Genomic DNA, 6,016 nt, shown 5'->3' on the forward strand with positions numbered 1-6,016 from the left:
CTTCATCTTTTCTCTTATCTCTTCAGTGATTGCAACAGAAAAATGAATTTCATTGTATTTTCAGTTTCCATAGGATTCCTCCACTTGGGATAATTCAGAGTAAAAGGCAAAATCCTTCTTCTGCTCTGGGAAGAATTACTATTAAAAATGCTATGATTCCTTGATTAGCCTCTGGTTAACCCAGCAGCTTAAGTGCCTGTCTCTATACTGCATTGGTAACATCTTTTCCTGCAGCTGTAAGCCCAGCTTTTTCCTCTGGGTGGTTGCAATCTTGAAGGAGCAATTGCAGAGTGTTTATGGCACAGCCAGACCTCTTACTGAGGACCAGCCTTGGTTCAGAAGCACCGAGAATTTTGATGAGAACCAGAGTGAGCACTGCACCTGTCCGGGTCTTTCATCAATGTCTGTAACTAGCTGTCCCCCAGACTTTTCATCTTGTCCCTTTGGCAGGAGCCAGCCATTGGCTCTGCAAGCCCCAGATGCAGTCTTGGCTTTGCCATTTGCTGCTGTGCGACTTGGGCAAATCATTTAATTGCATCCCTTTGCTCTGTTGCTCCAAGCTCTTCTGTGGCTTCCTACTGCACTTAGAACTAAACCCAGACAGCTCAGCCTGGGGCTCATCCCACAGCCCTTTTCTACCATGGATCTTGTCTTCTGTCTTCTTTTTCCTTTGCCTTCTAATTCCTGAAAGCGCCAATCTGATGCCACCTCCCTGGCCTGGCCTGGAATGGATGCTTTCACTCCCACTCTTCTTTTGCCAGTTCCTCTTCACTATTTTTTTTCCCCCTCAAATGAGTTGGTTTAATTCCAGGTGATACAGGATTCAGGACAAAGAACAAAACCTTAAGAATACACTTTGACAGGATTCTGGGCTGGATTTACTCTGATCTCACAGCTAAGGCTAAAATGTCTGAGAACTGAAGAGAAGGTGAACTACCATTTTTTATTTTTTTAACCTAAGTTTATCCTTAAATGTACAATAGGTCCCAAGACATTGTAGCTATAGTCACTGGGAATCCAGATGTTTAAACATGCATGGAATTAAGGATCATCATTGCCTCAGGCACTAGAAACAGATTACTTTTTGCCAGATTTCTTTAAAAAAAATTTTTATTGAAGTATTGTCAGTTTACAATGTTGTATCAATTTCTGGTATACAGCATAATGTTTCAGTCATACATGTACATGCATATATTCCTTTTCATATTTTTCATGATAGGTTACTACAAGATATTGAATATAGTTCCCTGTTCTATACAGTAGAAACTTATTTATGTATTTTATATATAGTAGTTAGGATCTGCAAATCTCGAACTCCCAATTTATTCCTTCCCACCCCCTTCCCCCACTGGTAACCATAGATTGTTTACTATGTCTGTGAGTCTGTTTCTGTTTTGTAAATAAGTTCATTTGTGTCTTCTTTTTTTTTTTTAGGTTCCACATATAAGTGATATCATATGGTATTTTTTTCTTTCTCTTTCTGGCTTCACTTAGAATGATGATCTCCAGGTCCATCCATATTGCTGCAAATGGCATTATTTTATTCTTTTTTATGGCTGAGTAGTATTCCATTGAAGAAATATACCACAGCTTCTTTATCCAGTCATCTTTGTGGATGGACATTTAGGCTGCTTCCATGTCTTGGCTATTGTAAACAGTGCTGCTATGAACTTTAGGGTGCCATATATTTTCGAATTAGAGTTTTCTCTAAATACATGTCCAGGAGTGGGACTGCTAGATCATATGGTAAGTCTATTTTTAGTTTTTTAAGGAGCTGTCCACTCTTTAAAATGTTCTCTCTGTGCACTCTTGTTTTCTTTATAGCACTTCTCACAGTCTGTGATTCACTCACTGATTTTTTGTTTACTTTGCTTCCTTCTGTCTTCCCCTACTGGGCTGTAAGCCACCATGTCTCTGCAGTTCATTGGTCCCCAGCTTGACCTCTTAGTGGCTTTATTGTCACATTTATTTATTTGAACTCTATTAGCTTCTGGGACCCACAATCTTCAGTGTTTTTTGTTTTTTGTTTATTTTCTTTCTCTACTTTTCCAGTTGTCTCCTCACAGTCTTCACCAAGTCCTCTTCCTCTACCAGACAGTTAAGTGTTGGGACCCTGCAAGGGCTCTGGCCTAGAGGGCCTCTTCTCACTCCATTGCCATTGAGCCTAGGCTGGATTTAGTGATTGCTTCTAATAAACAGAATCCAGTAGTAGTGATGGGGTGTCACTTCCGAAATTAGGTGGTAACCAGGCTGTGGCTTTGTCCTGGGGGCCCTGTTATGTGCCCTCTCTCTCTTGCTTGCTTACCCTGGGCCAGACACATCTGTGGAGAGGCCCATGGGGTGAGGGGCCAAGGCCAACCAACTTGGATCCCCTGCCCCCCAGTTAAGCCTTAAGATGAGACCACAGCCCCAGCTAACAACTTGACTACAACACTTGACCTTGTGCTAGAGGCACTCAGGTAAGCCCTGTTGGGTACCGAAATTGTGAGATAATAAGAATTTATCGTAAGCTGCAATGTTTTGGGATTATTTGTTATGCAGCAATAGATAACTAATACACCTCCCTCAGTGGTTTTGTAGCTGCTGTGGCCTCAATAATATTCTCAGTGCCAATACCCTTGTGTTTGTATTTTGCTTCTCAACTCTTTATCTACTTGACATTACTACTTAGATTTCTCATAAATACCTCAATGTCTTCATGTTCAAAACCAAATGCACCTAGCCACTTAAACACTGGCTTTGCTGCCATTCATTGCAGTATCCCCACTGCCCAGCACATAACAAACACTCATTAAATGTGGATTGACTGAATATTCCATGTCAAACCCGAGTCTTTCTTGGTATTCTTTATTTCAATAAATGTAATACAATCCAGTCTGTTGCTCAAGCCAGATACTTGGATTTATCCTTGACCCTCTTGCTTTACTTCATCCTTACATCTCATCAGTCTCCCAGTTCCATAGGTCTGGTAGCCTAAATATTTTTCAAATCTGTTTCTCGGACCCTCACTGCCACTACCAAGTCGAGATCACCATCATCTCTTTCCTGGATCATAGAAATAACCTAACTGGTATCTCTTCTTTCACTCTCTTTTTTTTTTTAAGTAAACTTTTAGGTGTAACATACAGAATTGTGCACAAACCAAAAATGAAGAGCCTGATGTATTTTAACCAAGGGAAAACAGCCCTTTAGCTTCCTAATTAACATTCCAAAGAAATCAGAATTTACTGTTGCTCTCGGGACTACTCTGGTGCCCTCTTCTGGTCACTTCTTCTCCCCCATAATCTCTATCCTGACTTGCAACTGTAACAGATTTGTTTTTGAACTTCGTGTAAGTGAAGTCACACAATAAAAACTCTCATCTGACCTTACTCACTCTACAGTGGGGGACTCAACCACACGTTGCTTATTCCCTGAATGGTATTCACTGTTGTGATATTTACTTGTACTGTGGCTAGTTTTCAGTTTGGGGCCACATTTAGTAGTTCTTGTATGTCTCCGGTGACCATATATGTGCATTGCTGTGGGGTTCATGCCCAGCAGTGAATCGCTGTGTCAGAGGGTAGGTGATGCCCAGCTTCAGAAGATTCTGCCACACTTGTCTAGAGAGCTTGTACCATTTCCCTTCCCACCATCTGCTGACTCATCTTTTGCATTTCTTGCCCCAGTCCTAAGATCAGTCCTTTCTCCATGGAGCCCTGATTCCTGCCATTATCTGATTCTTTTTCACATTATAAAGCATTCACAAAAATAGAATTTTTAAAAGGATGAGAGAAAGTGAAACTAAAGGAAGTTCTACAGTTTTTTTTTCCACATCCAATGGAGTAAAAAGAATAGAAAAGATATCTGTGAAAGCCCACACGACGTGTAAAGGAGGGAGTTGGAGAGCTGATGGCAGGGGACAGAGACTGCAACAGGAGGAAGGAGGGGAAAACGTTAGCTGAAAAGGACATCAAGGGGGGGGTGCCTGAGTGCCACTGTCATCTGCTCCCAGGAGGGGCCTCCAGTAGGGGTCCTCTGATGCTGAGCCAGTCCGGATGCCTCCTGAGTACCCCAGTTCCCACCTGCTTCAGTGTCGTTAGCTTTTGTAAGTGATTGTAGCCTGAAACTCTACCCAAGACTAGGGGACACTTCAGGTATCAGATAGCAGGAAGTGGCAGCAGCAACAGCGAAGGGTATTTTAGGTTGATGACAGTGTCCTTGTTTCATAAAAATGCAGCAACTTCTAAACGGAATGTAACTTAATTTACTCTAATATCTACCCACAAAGAGCCAGATGGAGTTGACTCTTGAGCTTGGTTTCAATAGAGAGTCCCCTCTCTGCCTGTACTGTAAGCTGTCTTTAGCTCCCAGGTGGAGACAATGTTCTGATAGTTGGGATGTGGGTGTTTGGGGAATATATCCAGTCAACCCTACAAAGTTTCAGGGCTTTTCTGGCCTTGGTGATCACGGCTTGCCTGGTTGAGGCTGAAGCTGCCAGCCTTGACATTCACGGTAAGAAGCGCTTGGAGTTGCTGCCTAGGGAGGAGACTCCTGTCCTGGAGCTCACCCAGGGCAGGAGAGGGCCATTTCTGCCAATTTTGATGGGCAGGCTTCTGGGCCAGCATCATAGCTGAGATCCAGGAACCGGGTTTTGGGTTGGCAACATCTCTGGCTGCCCTGTGTGCAAGATCAGATGTTAGTCTTGTTCACCCACTGGAAAGGAGCAAAGGGTCCAGCTGCTGGGTAGTTCCAGTTGCCACTAGGCAAGGGCATCAAGAATTGGATGGTGAGCAGGCTCCTCGTTAGAGACTGTGATACAGCCATACAATAAAATATGCCATAGCTGAAAAACAGCAAGGCACTGCTTGAGAATTGCAGGATGCTTGGCACATAACCATCCATCCAAACCTGCCCCAAGAGACTTGACCAAACTCTAGCATGGCTTCTAGAAGCATAAGGCTATTAGGATGACCCCTAAAACGCCTGCCTGGGGATGTACTCAACGCTGCCAGTAGGATGTACTATTCTAGCTAATACCTGATGCTAGGTCCCTGACCTCCCTTTCTTAGAGCATTTACTGAAAAGCTCTTATAATTGTGAATACGTGTCTCTTACAACCCAGAAGCATCTCTCACAGACCTGAGAGCCATTCCTCTGAAATGTACTCATCAGGATTGTCAAGGCCTCTATCTCCATTCTCCGTGGGAGGATAGGCTCCTGACTTCCACACCTGCCAGCCAGCAGACACACCTGATCTAATCGCTTCTTCACTGCCCAGCTCTTTGTGATTTTTCATTTTCACTTTTCTGACTCTACTGAGAGACCCCACCTCCTTATTCTCCCTTTGAAACACCCAGTCGCCTCTACACAAATCAAACGGAGCACAGCTCTTTCTCCTGCTATCTGTAGTTACAGAATAAAATCTGTTTCCACTGCTTTATAATCTCTGGCTGTATTTTGGTCTTAGACAAGCTCCATGTTTTGTTTTGTTTTTCTCTATATGTTTTCTATACTGAAAGTCTCTAAGATGTGTGTCACACACACACAGTGGGCAGGTCAGCAGCATATAATACACTCCTATTTTTGAAACAAAACAAAACTCAGAACAGTTGTGTGCGGGGAGACCCTTGACCTGGGAGGCTGGACGGGTCGCTGGGCGGCAATTCGTGCTCCCGGGTCCCTCGGCACCAGTGCTCTAGGGCGGAGGGCCGTCGTGCAGACAGCCTCAGTTTCCCCACGGGAACGCCGACTCGAGGGCTCCCGGGGCTCTTCCCCGCAGTCCTCACCGCCCCCGTTGCCCCCAGTGTCCGGGCGCCACGAAAAGGCGGGAAAACCGGAAGTTGGAATGAGGCAGCCGGACGAGAAATGCGGGCGCACTGGCAGGGTCAGGCTGCACCGGTGTGACCCTCCCACCTCGAAGGGGCTGCCTCTCAGGGGCGCGGACGGGAGCGCGCAGGTAAGGGCGGCAGAGCGGTACCCTGGTGGGGCGGGGCCATCGAGGCGACAGCCAATCACCAGCGTCTCCAGTGGGTGC

The sequence above is a fragment of the Vicugna pacos genome, chromosome 18 (genome assembly GCF_048564905.1).
Source record: "Vicugna pacos chromosome 18, VicPac4, whole genome shotgun sequence".
Classification (NCBI taxonomy): domain Eukaryota; kingdom Metazoa; phylum Chordata; class Mammalia; order Artiodactyla; family Camelidae; genus Vicugna; species Vicugna pacos.